Source organism: Scyliorhinus torazame, chromosome 16, assembly GCF_047496885.1.
Source record: "Scyliorhinus torazame isolate Kashiwa2021f chromosome 16, sScyTor2.1, whole genome shotgun sequence".
Lineage (NCBI taxonomy): Eukaryota > Metazoa > Chordata > Chondrichthyes > Carcharhiniformes > Scyliorhinidae > Scyliorhinus > Scyliorhinus torazame.
Genome location: NC_092722.1, coordinates 124,073,492 through 124,089,675, shown reverse-complemented (window position 1 = coordinate 124,089,675; position 16,184 = coordinate 124,073,492).

Sequence of the window (16,184 nt, the reverse complement as noted above, 5' to 3'; positions counted from 1 at the left end):
TCTTAACTATAGCATGGGGGGACCAGGACAGGTTGTCAGAGATCTGGACACCTAAAAACTTGAAGCTCTTGACCCTTTCTACTTCGTTCCCATTGATGTCGACAGGGGCATGTTCTTCACTACACTTCCTGAAGTCGATGACAATCTCCTTCGTTTTGTTGACATTGATGGAGAGATTATTGTCATCGCACCAGTTCACCAGATTCTCTATCTCACTCCTGTATTCTGTCTGGTCATTGCTTGAGATCCGACCCACTACGGTGGTGTCATCAGCAAATTAGAAAATCGAGTTGGAGGGGAATTTGGCCACACAGTCATAGGTGTATATAGAATATAGTAGGGGGCTGAGGACACAGCCTTGTGGGGCACCGGTGTTGAGGATGATTGTGGAGGCGGTGTTGTTGCCTATCCTTACTGATTGTGGCCTGTGGATTAGAAAGTTCAGGATCCAGTTGTAGAGTGAGGAGCCGAGGTCAAGGCCATGGTGTTTGGAGATGTGTTTTGGAGGAATGATGATGTTGAAGGCTAGCTGTAGTCAACAGAAGGTAGTTCTGCTTTCACCCTCCAGTGGAAACAACCTGCTCGCATCTATCCTATCTATTCCCTTCATAATTTTATATGTTTCTATAAGATCCCCCCCGCATCCTTCTAAATTACAATGAGTACAGTCCCAGTCTATTCAACCTCTCCTCATAATCCAACCCCCTCAACTCTGGGATTAACCTCGAGAATCTCCTCTGCACACCCTCCAGCACCAGTACATTGTTTCGCAGGTAAGGAGACCAAAACTGAACACTATACTCCAGGTGTGGCCTCACTAACACCTTATACAGTTGCAGCATAACCTTCCTCGACTTAAACTCCATCCCTCTAGCAATGAAGGACAAAACTCCATTCGCCTTCTTAATCACCTGTTGCACCTATAAACCAACTTTTTGCGACTCATACACGGGGACACCTAGCACCCTCTGCACAGCAGCATGTTTTAATCTTTTATCGTTTAAATAATAATCCCTTTTGCTGTTATTCCTATCAAAATGGATAACCTCGCATTTGTCAACATTATATTCCATCTGCCAGACCCTAGCCCATTCACTTAAACATGTCCAAATTCATCTGCAGACTTCAAGTATCCTCTGCACTTTTTGCTTTACCACTCATCTTAGTGTCGTCTGCAAACTTGGACACATTGCACTTGGTCCCCAACTCCAAATCATCTATGTAAATTGTGAACAATTGTGGGCCCAACACTGATCCCTGAGGGACACCACTAGGTACCAATTGCCAACCAGAGAAACATCCACTAATCCCCACACTTTGCCTTCTATTAATTAACCAATCCTCCATCCATGCTACTACATTACCCTTAACACCATGCATCTTATCTTATGCAGCAACCTTTTGTGTGGCACCTTGTCAAAATTATTCTGGAAATCCAGATATACCACATCCATTGGCTCCCCGTTGTCTACCGCACTGGTAATATTCTCAAAAGGGTCCACTAAATTAGTTCGGCATGACCTGCCCTTTATGAACCCATGCTGTGTCTGTCCAATGGGATAATTTTCATCCAGATGCCTCACTATTTCTTCCTTGATGATAGATTCCAGCATCTTCCCTACTACTGAATTAAGCTAACTGGCCTATAATTACCCGCTTTCTGCCTACCTCCTTTTTTAAACAGTGATGTCACGTTTGCTAATTTCCAATCTGCCGGGACACCCCAGAGTCTAGTGAATTTTGGTAAATTAACTCTACTGCATTTGCAATTTCCCTAGCCATCTCTTTTAGTACTCTGGGATACATTCCATCAGGGCCAGGATACTTGTCTACCTTTAGCCACATTAGCTTGCCCATCACTATCTCCCCAGTGATAACAATAATCTCAAGGTCCTCACCTGTCATAGCCTCATTTCCATCAGTCACTGGCATGTTATTTGTGACTTCCACTGTGAAGACCGACCCAAAAACCTGTTGAGTTCCTCAGCCATTTCCTCATCTCCCATTATTAAATTTCCCTACTGGTTTTCCGGGTGCGGTGATGACCAGCTAAGTCGCACGTTTCGGCAGCTCCCGGCGGAACGGACTTTTGGGCTCTCAATCAGAGCCCCAACGGCAATTTTACCGGCTAAAAGCACTGTGCGGTAAACCAGAAGGGAATCCCCCCTGGATACGGATGGAAAAAGGAGAGGAAAGTGGCCGGATGGCGGTGGATCCTTTAGAGCAGCGGCAAGGAAGGCAAGTAAAAACCAAGATGGCGTCGGAAGGTGGCAGTTTAATATGGGGCCCTGAACAACACGAGTTTTTGAAACGCTGCGTGGAAGAGCTTAAAAAGGAGATGAAGAAGGAGCTGTTGGCCCCGATATTACAGGCGATTGAAGGGCTAAAAGATGAGCAAAAGACCCAGGAGCGGGAGCTTCGGGTCGTGAAGGCAAAGGTTGCCGAGAACGAGGACGATATACAGGGCCTGGTGGTGAAGACGGAGATGCACGAGGCACACCATAAACAATGTGTGGAAAGGCTGGAGGTGCTGGAGAATAATGCGAGGAGGAAGAATTTAAGGATTCTTGGTCTTCCTGAAGGTGCAGAAGGGGCGGACGTCGGGGCATATGTGAGCACGATGCTGCACTCGTTGATGGGATCGGAGGCCCCGACGGGTCCGCTGGAGGTGGAGGGAGCCTATCGAGTTATGGCGCGAAGACCGAGGGCTGGAGAAATTCCTCGAGCCATAGTGGTGAGATTCCTCCGTTTTAAGGACAGAGAGATGGTCTTAAGATGGGCAAAGAAAACTCGGAGCAGTAGATGGGAGAACGCGGTGATCCGCGTATATCAAGACTGGAGTGCGGAGGTGGCGAGAAGGAGGGCGAGCTTTAATCGGGCCAAGGCGGTGCTTCATAAAAAGAAGATCAAATTTGGAATGCTGCAGCCGGCAAGACTGTGGGTCACATATCAAGGGAAGCACCACTACTTTGAAACGGCGGATGAGGCGTGGACATTTATTGTTGAAGAGAAATTGGAATGAGTGGGTTATTAAAAAAGAACGTTCGAGACAAAGTGGTGGGGTGAACATGGGGGGCGAAGAGGGGGGAAAAAACGGGGGAGAGAGGATTTTTATGTTGTTAATCCTGCAACCCGGTAACTTTTCTCTCTTCCACAGGTTGTGGGGGAGGGAGGAAGGGAGATGGAGGAGTTGGGGGCGTTGGCCATTGGGGGCGGGGCCAAAAGGGAAGCGCGGGCTTTGTTCCCGCGCTATGATAATTATGGCGGGAATAGGGAAGCAGGAAGGAGGGGGCGTCGCACGGTGCGAGCCGAGGTCACGGGGGGAAGCCGAGGTCGGCCAGAGTATGCTGACTTCTGGGAGCAACATTGAGGGTGTAACTACGCGAGTGGGGATTTAGCGGGGGGGGTGGGAGGGGGGGATTTACTGGGTTGCTGCTGCTGGGGAGAAGGGGGAGCTGGTATGGGGTGGGGTGGGCGGGGGGGCACCGCCTGGGGGGGACACAGCTGCGTGGGAACCGGGTGAGGAGCTGGGTAAAAGGGGATGGCTAATCGACAAGGGGGGGGGGGTAAAGAACCCCCCAACCCGGCTGATCACGTGGAATGTGAGAGGGCTGAACTGGCCGATAAAGAGGGCACGGGTACTCGCACACCTAAAGAAACTTAAGGCAGATGTGGTTATGTTACAGGAGACGCATTTGAAACTGATAGACCAGGTTAGACTACGCAAAGGATGGGTGGGGCAGGTGTTTCATTCGGGGCTGGATGCGAAAAACAGGGGGGGTGGCTATATTAGTGGGGAAGCGGTTAATGTTTGAGGCAAAGACCATTGTGGCGGATAGTGGGGCCAGATACGTGATGGTGAGTGGCAAATTACAGGGGGAGGCGGTGGTCTTAGTGAACGTATATGCCCCGAACTGGGATGATGCCAACTTTATGAGGCGCATGTTAGGACGTATCCCGGACCTAGAGGTGGGGAAGTTGGTAATGGGTGGAGATTTTAACACGGTGCTGGAACCAGGGCTGGACAGATCGAGGTCCAGGACTGGAAGGAGGCCGGCAGCAGCCAAGGTGCTCAAAGACTTTATGGAGCAGATGGGAGGAGTAGACCCATGGAGATTTAGTAGACCTAGGAGTAAGGAGTTTTCGTTTTTCTCCTATGTCCACAAAGTTTATTCGCGAATCGACTTTTTTGTTTTGGGAAGGGCGCTGATCCCGAAGGTGAGGGGGACGGAGTATACGGCCATAGCTATTTCGGATCACGCTCCACATTGGGTGGACTTGGAGATAGGGGAGGAAAAAGAACGGCGTCCACCCTGGAGAATGGACATGGGACTAATGTCGGATGAGAGGGTGTGTCTAAGGGTGAGGGGGTGTATTGAAAAGTACTTGGAACTCAATGATAATGGGGAGGTCCAGGTGGGAGTGGTCTGGGAGGCGCTGAAGGCAGTGGTTAGAGGGGAGCTGATATCAATCAGGGCACATAAAGGAAAGCAGGAGAGTAGGGAACGGGAGCGGTTGCTGCAAGAACTTCTGAGGGTGGACAGGCAATATGCGGAGGCACCGGAGTAGGGACTGTACAGGGAAAGGCAAAGGCTACACGTAGAATTTGATTTGCTGACTACGGGTACTGCAGAGGCACAGTGGAGGAAGGCACAGGGTGTACAATACGAATATGGGGAGAAGGCGAGCAGGTTGCTGGCCCACCAATTGAGGAAAAGGGGAGCAGCGAGGGAAATAGGGGGAGTGAGGGATGAGGAGGGAGAGATGGAGCGGGGAGCGGAGAGAGTGAATGGAGTGTTCAAGGCATTCTATGAAAGATTATATGAAGCTAAGCCCCCGGATGGGAAGGAGAGAATGATGTGTTTTCTGGACCAGCTGGAATTTCCTAAGGTGGAGGAGCAGGAGAGGGTGGGACTGGGAGCACAGATCGAAATGGAGGAAGTAGTGAAAGGAATTAGGAGCATGCAGGCGGGGAAGGCTCCGGGATCGGATGGATTCCCAGTTGAATTTTACAGGAAATACGTGGACTTGCTCGCCCCACTACTGATGAGAACCTTTAATGAGGCGAGGGAAAGGGGACAGTTGCCCCCGACCATGTCAGAGGCAACGATATCACTTCTCCTAAAGAAAGGAAAAGACCCGCTGCAATGCGGGTCCTATAGGCCTATTTCCCTCCTGAATGCAGACGCTAAGATTCTGGCCAAGGTAATGGCAATGAGGATAGAGGATTGTGTCCCGGGGGTGGTCCATGAGGACCAAACTGGGTTTGTGAAGGGGAGACAGCTGAATCTGAATATACGGAGGCTGCTAGGGGTAATGATGATGCCCCCACCAGAGGGGGAAACAGAGATAGTGGTGGCGATGGATGCCGAGAAAGCATTTGATAGAGTGGAGTGGGATTATTTGTGGGAGGTGTTGAGGAGATTTGGCTTTGGAGATGAGTATATTAGATGGGTACAGCTGCTGTATAGGGCCCCGATGGTGAGCGTGGTCACGAATGGACGGGGGTCTGAATATTTTCGGCTCCATAGAGGGACGAGGCAGGGATGTCCTCTGTCCCCATTATTGTTTGCACTGGCGATTGAGCCCCTGGCAATAGCACTGAGGGGTTCCAGGAAGTGGAGTGGAGTACTCAGGGGAGGAGAAGAACACCGGGTATCTCTGTATGCGGACGATTTGTTGTTGTATGTGGCGGACCCGGCGGAGGGGATGCCGGAGATAATGCGGATACTTGGGGAGTTTGGAGAATTTTCAGGATATAAACTGAATATGGGGAAAAGTGAGTTGTTTGTGGTGCATCCAGGGGGGCAGAGCAGAGAAATAGAGGACTTACCGCTGAGGAAGGTAACAAGGGACTTTCGCTACTTGGGGATCCAGATAGCCAAGAATTGGGGTACATTGCATAGGTTAAATTTAACGCGGTTGGTGGAACAGATGGAGGAGGACTTCAAGAGATGGAACATGGTATCCCTGTCACTGGCAGGGAGGGTGCAGGCGGTTAAAATGGTGGTCCTCCCGAGATTCCTTTTTGTGTTTCAGTGCCTCCCGGTGGTGATCACGAAGGCTTTTTTCAAAAGGATTGAGAAGAATATCATGAGTTTTGTGTGGAAGACCCCGAGAGTGAGGAAGGGATTTTTGCAGCGTAGTAGGGATAGGGGGGGGCTGGCACTACCGAGCCTAAGTGAGTACTACTGGGCCGCCAATATCTCAATGGTATGCAAGTGGATGGGAGAAGAGGAGGGAGCGGTGTGGAAGAGATTGGAGAGGGCGTCCTGCAGGGGGAATAGCCTACAAGCTATGGTGACGGCGCCGTTGCCGTTCTCACCGAAGAAATACACCACAAGCCCGGTGGTGGTGGCTACTCTGAAAATCTGGGGGCAGTGGAGACGGCATAGGGGTAAGACGGGAGCCTCGGTGTGGTCCCCGATAAGAAATAACCATAGGTTTGCTCCGGGGAGAATGGATGGGGGATTTGGAACATGGCAAAGAGCAGGAATAATACAATTGAGAGATCTGTTTGTAGATGGGACGTTAGTGCATATGTAAAATATGTATAGGTTGTTGTTATAGATAATTGTATATTGGACTGCTAAATAGTATTTTTGGAGAGTATTTATTTGGGACAAGGCAGTTGCCCCGGAGGGGGGGGGGAGGAACCAGAAGGACTCTCAGGGATGTTAGTGTATATGTAAAATATTTCTTGCTTAAAGTCTGGGAGCGCTGACCGAAAAATACGGGTTACCCCAAGGGAATGCATTCCGGTATATGCAACTGAGGGCTTTTGCGAGGCAACAGGTGAGGGAATTCCCACAGCTCCCGACGCAGAGGTGCAGGACAGAGTGATCTCAAAGACATGGATGGGCGACGGTAAGGTATCAGACATATATAGGGAAATGAGGGACGAGGGGGAGATTATGGTAGATGAGCTGAAAGGGAAATGGGAAGAGGAGCTGGGGGAGGAGATTGAGGAGGGGCTGTGGGCTGATGCCCTAAGTAGGGTAAACTCATCGTCCTCGTGTGCCAGGCTAAGCCTGATACAATTTAAGGTGTTACACAGGGCGCATATGACTGGAGCACGGCTCAGTAAATTTTTTGGAGTAGAGGATAGGTGTGCGAGATGCTCGAGAAGCCCAGTAAATCACACCCACATGTTCTGGTCATGTCCGGCACTACAGGAGTTTTGGGTGGGGGTGACAAAGGTGCTTTCGAAGGTGGTGGGGGTCCAGGTCGAACCAAGCTGGGGGTTGGCTATATTCGGGGTTGCAGAGGAGCCGGGAGTGCAGGAGGCGAAAGAGGCTGATGTTTTGGCCTTTGCGTCCCTAGTAGCCCGGCGCAGGATACTGTTGATGTGGAAGGAAGCCAAGCCCCCGGGTGTGGAGACCTGGATAAATGACATGGCAGGGTTTATAAAGTTGGAACGGATTAAGTTCGTCTTAAGGGGATCGGCTCAAGGGTTCACCAGGCGGTGGCAACCGTTCGTCGAATACCTCACAGAAAGATAGGGGGAATGGAAAAGAAGAAGACAGGAGCAGCAACCCGGGGGGGGTGGGGGGGGGGGGGCAGGGGGGAGGTGGGGGGGGGGGGAGGAACCAGAAGGACTTTCAGGGATGTTAGTGTATATGTAAAATATGTATAGGTTGTTGTTATAGGTAATTGTATATTGGACTGCTAAATAGTATTTTTGGAGAGTATTTATTTGGGACAAGGCAGTTGCCACTTAGTTTTGTTTTTTTAATTTCGATGTTTATATATTATTTATTTCTTGCTTAAAACTGGCCATTGTTATTTATATTGTTATATTACTGTGTAAAGGATACACAATGTACTGTCATGGTTGGCCAAAAACTTTGAATAAAATATATTTTTAAAAAAAAATTCCCTACTCATCTTCTAAAGGACCAATATTTATCTCAGCCACTCTTTTTTGTTCCATATATTTGTAGGAACCTTTACTAACTTTTTTTATATTCTGAGCAAGTTTACTCCCATAATCTATCTTACTCTTCTTTATAGCTTTTTTCGTAGATCGCTCATTCCAAGAGGATCCCTAACTATTAGATCATTAAGAGGGACTGGCTTAACACAAGGCTAAATAGCTGGCTTTTAAAGCAGACCAATGCAGGCCAGCAGCGTGGGTTTAATTCCCGTACCAGCCTCCCCGAACAGGTGCTGGAATGTGGCGACGAGGGGCTTTTTACAGTAACTTCATTTGAAGCCTACTTGTGACAATAAGCGGTTTTTATTTCATTTTTGATTTCATTAATGAATCCTGTCTCATTACACAGGACAAGATCTAGGAAAGCTTGTTTCCTCGTAGGTTCCATTACATACTGTTCCAGGAAACTATCGCGGATACATTCTATAAACTCCTCCTCAAGGCTGCCTTGACCGACCTGGCTAAAACAATCGACATGAAGATTAAAATCCCCATGATAACTGCTGTCACATTTCTAAATGCATCAGCTTAATTTGAATGTATCCATTGGCCTGCTGCCTTTGTTCTAACAGGCACCAAGTCCCTTTAATCTATCAAACCGTCACTTGCTCAGTTTCACTTACCCGCTTCAGGCTCTCGTTTCACATTCAGGAAACAAATGGTTTGGTGATGATAACATTCCGAGCATTGTTCTCCATTAACTCTTTATTGGAAGCAAAGTTGAAGAGGAATTTCTGTGGTAGGTTATTGAAATCCCTTCAATGTTTAAATTTACATTAAATTATTGAACAAGATATTTGTTTGCAGAAATAAAAATAACTTTCTCAGTCATTGAATTGTCAGCTCCAATATTTGGCTCTGATTTTAACTCCCAAACTCACACAGCCTGACATAAAGCAGACAGGGAGGCAGCTCACTTGGAGAGAGGGCCTGAGCATTTCCTTTCCTCTCCTGGGCTGACCATCAGGTTCTCCATTTTAAACTGAATGTTTGAGCGGGGCAGCAGTGACGGATTCTCCGCTGTGCTGCATTGTGGGCCATGAGAGACCCATAGTTAAATTTACCAATAATGATTTATTTTCTTGTGGGTGACTAGGAGCAGGAATGCCTCTCAGGGCCTGACTGGGGGAATATTGGATCTCCCTTGCCCTGTTTTAACCCCTCCTCATTTTCATGGCTGTCCTGTTGGTGTTTCAGCTTCAGCTACTATGTGGTCCTTTCCCAGTAATTCACTCTTCACCTATTTCAGATTTCTTTCCCCTCCCTCTTCATCTTTACATTTTAACACTCTTGACCACTGCTTCTGTATTTTATGTCCACTTTTAATTCTCCCTCTTGGTCAGCCTATCTGCCCAAATGCCTCGCCCATCCCTGAAGCACTCCTTGACATTCCCACTTTCCGAACACCATCGCATGGGTGCCTCCTTCTTAGATAGACTGACAGCTTCATTCTGTGTCTCCATTTGCAACTTCAAATGGGTCCATCAGGACACGCATCATTGCCTCTTTTTCAGCAGCATCCACAACAGCCTCCTCCTCTCCTTTCTCGCAGCTCTACATCCAGTGCACCCTCTTGGGGGCTAATCTTTCCAGTCTCCTCCCTCGCACTCACCCCTCCCAGTGTTGGCCCTGTGGATTCGGCTGATGGAGATCAGCTCTCACTAACATCCCCTCATTACCCTCTGTTCAATTGTGAATAAGGTCCTTGTCACTCAAGAGCATAATATGAATGATTTCAGTGGAAACAAAGCCTCAAAATATGTTAATTAGAGAATGAATTCCAATGATGCATTCCTTACAATTCTGATCAGGTGTAAAATGCACTGAATTTATTTTTAACCTGTACCGACAACATTGCGTTGATTGAGAACATTGTTGCGCGTGTCATCATTTCCAGATTCTTTGATTCTATAATGTTGGAATAGAAACTGAAGCTGTCAAATTTAACTGAGCCCCATGGTTTTAGTTTCTGGCTTCTGACCACAGGAAAAGAATTCTAATTCAGTTGTGGGACTGGACACCAATGTAGTTCAGAGAGCAAAGGGGTGTTGGGTGAAGTGGACTTGGTGTGAGTTAGGAACCAGGCTGTAGAGACTGGGATGAATTAAAATCCTAAGTCTCCATGGTGGATGAAATTGATGCAGGAATTGTGGAATCAGCTTGGAAAATTAATCAGCTGATGTCCAGGTTCATGGACAGGTATGGAGGGTGAATGAGTCCTGAAAGTATTTGAAGGGGAGTTACCAGGGCTGATGAGGAATTGCTTTTCCCAACAGGTAGATTTTAAGAGGCATCTTAACGAAGGAGGGGTCGAACTGGAGGGTGGATGATCGAAGGTATTTCCCTGAGAGTTGTCCACAGGACAGCAAACAGAGGACTGGGTGGGAATTACCTTGAGGTCCAGAAGTGACAGAGAAATGCATTATGGGTGAGGAGAGTGAATTTCTGTCCAGGACCTGAAGCTGAAATGACAGTAGTTCCAGGAGTTTTTGAGGGCCCTGAAGAACCAAATCCGCATAAGACATTTTCAAAACCTTTTTCCCATGTGCTGTGTGGGACGGTCCACACCAAGTCCATTCGTATCTATCCAGTGGTAGACAGAGAACCGCCTGAAATAACTTATTTTCCTGTTGCTGCACTGTTACAACAAGTGTCCTCCATGGATCTACCCTAGGCAACTTCCTCATTGACTGTCTGTTCTTCAGCGACATCATCCCAAAATAAGTAGGGCTGGATTCTCAGTTGAACAGAGTACATGCTGACGCCGGGACTGATCGCGAGTGTTCTACCACCCCGAAAAGCACTCCACAGCCAAATAAACTCTTGTGCCCGGGTGTCTTACTCTGTGCATTATCTGTCCCCCCCAGGAGAAGGCGACCCACAACTGCAGGGAAAGATAGAAGACCAGAGGGGGCCCGCAGGAGGCCATAGAATACCAGGTCAGGCCCATTAATAATATGCAAATAGCCATTACTGTACAATTTACAAGGAGCCCATTCATGCCGCTATTGAGACACCGGAACATAGCGTTCCTTTGGGCGCCCTTGATTTTCAGCTGATGCACAATTCTCCGCCCAATTTCAATTCGCAAATCCAGCGTTGCTAGATGTAGAATCCCACCCATAATCAGGTATCATACATAGTCTGATGACACCCAGTGTTGCCACCAGCACCTCTCAGGTCCCGTCCCTTGGCAGTACTCCTTCGCACTTTGGCAGTGCCCTTTGACACCCTGGAAGTGCCAACCTGCCAAGTTGACACTGCCAGAATGCAATGGTCATTGCCAGGGAATTGCCCTGCCTTGTCCCTGACCACCCAAGGGCTCCAAAGGCCTCTGAGTCCGTCGACATGTTCATCACAGCTGGTTTCCTTTGATGAAGACCAGTAGTGATTTCCACCGCCATCATATTGTGCAGGCGAGGGCTGTGAATCCCGGGGGGTGGGAGACTCTGGATAAAACCCAGAAATGTATATGTAAATAAGTTTAAACACTCATTTAAAAATGCAAGTCTGGTTCCCGCACAGTGAGTGTGTGAACCAGGTTGTGTCTGTTCAGCACCCGGCGTGAGCCCTGTTCAGGGGATCACCTGCTATTCTCCCAGAAGAGAGGTGCACTGGACACAATGTAGGGGGGAAATCACCCCATTGTCTTTGGATGTGCCAAAGCTTCTGTTCCCCAGTCACTGACTTCATCCCTCTCTCTGCTAACTGTCGGAGGCTGAAAAAGATCATTCACATTTTGGTGTGGTCTTCGACATTGTGATGAGATTCTGACACATATCTGCTCACACAAAGACCACCTACGTCCACCCCTGTAACATCACAAGAGGCCGCTGATACCTCAGTTCAGTTGCTGTTGAAACTATCCTCCATGCCATTTCCTCCAGGTAGCACAGTGGTTAGTGATGTGTTAGGTGCTCTGGATCCGTGGAACACATACAGGCCACCAACACTTAAAATGGTACAACACTATTTTACTAAGTTAGAAACTGTTGAACATACTTTCACTGTGGGTTAACACGATGTTAGATTAAACTAAAGACCTATGCCTGTCCTCACCAGTCTATGCACTCAGCACATGGGGAGGATCTGTGCTGTCAGCTGTAAGCTCTGTCCTTTTGAGAGGCTGCATCCCGAATGAGCGGGAACTCTGATGCCCTCTGTCTATATAGTGAGTGTGCCCTAACTGGTGATTGGCTGCGGTGTTGTGTGTGTTGATTGGTCTTGCTGTGTGTCCATCAGTGTGTGTGTCTGCACCATGATATACTGGTGTATATTATGACAGTTAGCACTGCTGCCTCACAGCACCAGGGACCAGGTTCAATTCTGGCCTTGTTTCACTGTCTATGTGGAGTTTTCACTTTCTCACCATGTCTGTGGGGGTTTCCTCCGGGTGCTTCTGTTTCCTCCCGCAGTCCAAAGATGTGCAGATTCGGTAAATTGGCCACGCGGGATGTACAGTTTGGATGGAATTGTGGGGACGGGGCGGGGGAGTAGACCTTGGTAGGGTGTTCTTTCAGGTGGTCGGTGCAGACCTGATAAGCCAAATGGCCTCCTTCTGCACCATAGGGATTCTATATGCTCTATATGTATCTGTTACGTTTAAACATGACCATCCAATATCCTCCTGGCCAGCCTCCAATATTCCATCAACATGAGCTCATCAATGTTCTGCTGTCAATATCCTAAGTTGTACCATTACTGTGAACCTATCACTCCTTTACCCTCTGAGCTTCATCACCCTCTTACCCTCTGAGCTGCAATGATGCTTTGTTTATTTACACGGTGTGGAAGTCGGTATTAGGGGTATTACGGTACCCAGGTTGATGCTGTACCATTGGTGTGGGAGGTACCTGAGACAGCAATATCATTGGTGAAGCCTGCCTGCTGGTTCCGCCCAGTAAGGCGGAGTATAAGAGCCTGTGTCACCCTAGCAGCTGCATTCTGTACCTGCGCTGCTGGGGGAAACATTTAGTCCATTAAAGCCTTCAGTTGTCTTCCAATCTCGCTTCTGGAGTTATTGATTGAGCATCAACATATTGGACTAGATTTTAAAGAATGGAGTTCTGAATCAAGCCGGATTGTCTGCAACTCAGCCCCCACGTGGCAAACTCAGCGGCAACCTTCAAATATTGGCTGGCGTGCTTCAAAGCGTACCTCAGGACGGCCACAGCTGAACCTACGGAGGACCAGAAACTGCAAGTTCTACACTCGAGGGTGAGCCCAGAGATCTACACCCTCATCGAGGATGCGGACGATTTCGAGGCCGCAATGACCCTGCTGAAAGGACACTATATTCGCCCAGTAAACCAGGTCTATGCCTGACATCTGCTAGCGACGAGGCGACATATCCCCAGGGAATCGCTGGAGGAATTCTACCGTGCGCTCCTGGCGTTAGCTAGGAACTGTGACTGCCCGCAAGTTTCAGCCAGAGACCACACAGAACTTTTGATCCAGGACGCTTTCATTGCAGGTATGCTGTCCTCCCAAATCCACCATTGGCTGCTAGAAAAAGAGACACTAGGCCTCAAGGAAGCAAGGGCCCTTGCTAGCTCCCTGGATGTGGCCTCCCGAAATGCCCGTGCTTACGTACCCAACTGCGCGGCGGCCCCTTGGGCAGCATAGAACCCCCCCGCGGCCAACTCCGATGCATCCCCCATCCCCCCACAAGCTTGGGTTGCGCGACTACCAGGCAACCCCAGGGGGCCCCACTGCTATTTTTTGCGGGCAAGCCAAACACCCCCGGCAACGCTGCCCGGCCCGCTTCTCCACCTGCAAAGGGTGCGGCAAAAAGGGCCATTTTGTGGCGGTATGCCAGGCCAAGGCGGTCGCTGCGGTCTGCGGGGGCGAACTGGGACCGCCACCCCAACCCTCTCCACGAGCCATGTGCGGCCAGCGGGCACCGCCATCTTGTTTCCCGGGGACCACGTGCGACGGATGGGCGCCGCCATCTTGCAACCCCCCAGCCATGTGCGACCAGTGGGTGCCGCAATCTCAGGACCCTGTTTCGATGACCACACACCGCCCGAGGAAAACCTCCAACTTCTGTCACGACTTGCCTCGGTGACCCTGGACCAGTCTCGGCCCCGAACACTCACGACCGCGACGACAACCGTGCTCATCAATGGGCACGAAACATACTGCCTGATCGACTCCGGGAGCACAGAGAGCTTCATACACCCCAACACGGTAGGGCGCTGTTCTCTTCCCATCCACACAGTTCATCAAAAAATCTCCCTGTTCTCCGGGTCTCACTCTGTAGAGATCAAAGGGTTCTGCCTACCGAACCTCACGGCCCAGGGAAGGGAATTAAAAAATTTCCACCTTTACGTCCTCCCTCACCTCTGCGCTGCCACGCTCCGAGGGTTAGATTTCCAATGTAACCTCCAGAGTTTAACTTTTAAATTCGGCGGCCCTATACCTGCCCTCACTGCCTGCAGCCTCGCGACCCTCAAGTTCGATCCCCCTTCCCTTTTTGCGAACCTCACCCCGGATCGCAAACCCGTCGCCATTCGGAGCAGGACGGTACAGTGCCCAGGACCGGACTTTCATTAGGTCGGAGGTCCAGCGGTTACTGAAGGAAGGTATTATTGAGGCTAGCAACAGTCCCTGGAGAGCTCAGGTAGTGGTTGTAAAGACCGGGGAGAAGCATAGGATGGTCATCGATTATAGTCAGACCATCAACAGGTATCCACAGCTCGACGCGTACCCTCTCCCCCGCATATCTGATTTGGTCAATCAGATTGCACAATACAAGGTCTTTTCCACGATGGACCTCAAATCCGCCTACCACCATCTCCCCATCTGCCCCAGCAACCGCAAGTACACTGCATTCGAAGCAGATGGGCGGCTCTACCACTTCCTAAGGGTTCCCTTCGGTGTCACAAATGGAATCTCGGCCTTCCAACGGGAGATGGACTGAATGGTTGACTGGTACGCTTTGCGCGTCAGGTTTCCGTACCTCGACAATGTCACCATCTGCGGCCATGACCAGCAGGACCATGACACCCACCTCCGAAAATTCCTCCACACTGCAAAAATCCTTAATCTAACCTACAACAAGGACACATGCGTGTTCAGCACCGACCGTCTCGCCATCCTCGGCTACGTAATGCAGGTTGGAATTATAGGCCCAGATCCCGAACGCATGCGCCCCCTCATGGAGTTTCCTCTCCCCCACTGCTCCAAGGCCCTGAAACGCTGCCTGGGGATTTTTTCATATTATGCCCAGTGGGTCCCCAACTATGCGGACAAGGCCCGCCCACTAATTCAATCCACCCGTTTTTCCCCTGTCGGCAGAGGCCTGCCAGGCCTTCAGCTGCATCAAAGCGGATATTGCAAAGGCCACGATGCACGCAATCAATGAATCCCTTCCCTTCCAAGTCGAGAGCGACGTGTCCGACATAGCTCTGGCGGCCACCCTCAAAGAATCGGGCAGACCCGTGGCCTTCTTCTCACGCACCTTCCACACTTCAGAAGTCCGCCATTCCTCAATTGAAAAGGTGGCCCAGGCCATAGTAGAAGCTGTGCGGCACTGATGGCATTACCTGGCCGGCAGGAGATTCACTCTCCTCACTGACCAACGGTCGGTTGCTTTCACGTTCGAAAATACACAGCGGGGCAAGATAAAGGACACTAAGATTTTACAGTGGAGGATCGAGCTCTCTACCTACAACAATGAGATCTTGTATTGTCTCGGGAATCTAAACAAGACTCCTGATGCCCTATCCCGCGGCACATGTGCCAAGGCACAAGTGGACCGACTTCGGGCCCTCCACGAGGACCTCTGCCACCCGGGGGTTACTCGATTCTTCCATTTCATTAAGACCCGCAACCTGCCCTACTCCATCGAGGAGGTCAGGACCGCCACTAGGAACTGCCAAATCTGCACGGAGTGCAAGCCGCACTTCTACAGGCCAGAGAAAGCGCACCTGATAAAGGCTTCCCGTCCCTTTGAATGCCTCAGTATGGACTTCAAAGAGCCCCTCCCCTCCACCGACCACAACACGTACTTCCTGAACGTGATTGACAAGTACTCCCGGTTCCCATTCGCTATCCCCTGCCCCGACTTGACCGCAGCCACCGTCATAAAAGCCCTCCAAAGTATCATTACACTGTTCGGTTTCCCCGCCTACATACACAGCGATAGGGGTCCTCCTTTATGAGCGACGAACAGCGTCAATTCCTGCTCAGCAAGTGCATTGCCTCGAACAGGACGACCAGTTACAACCGCCGGGGAAACGGACAG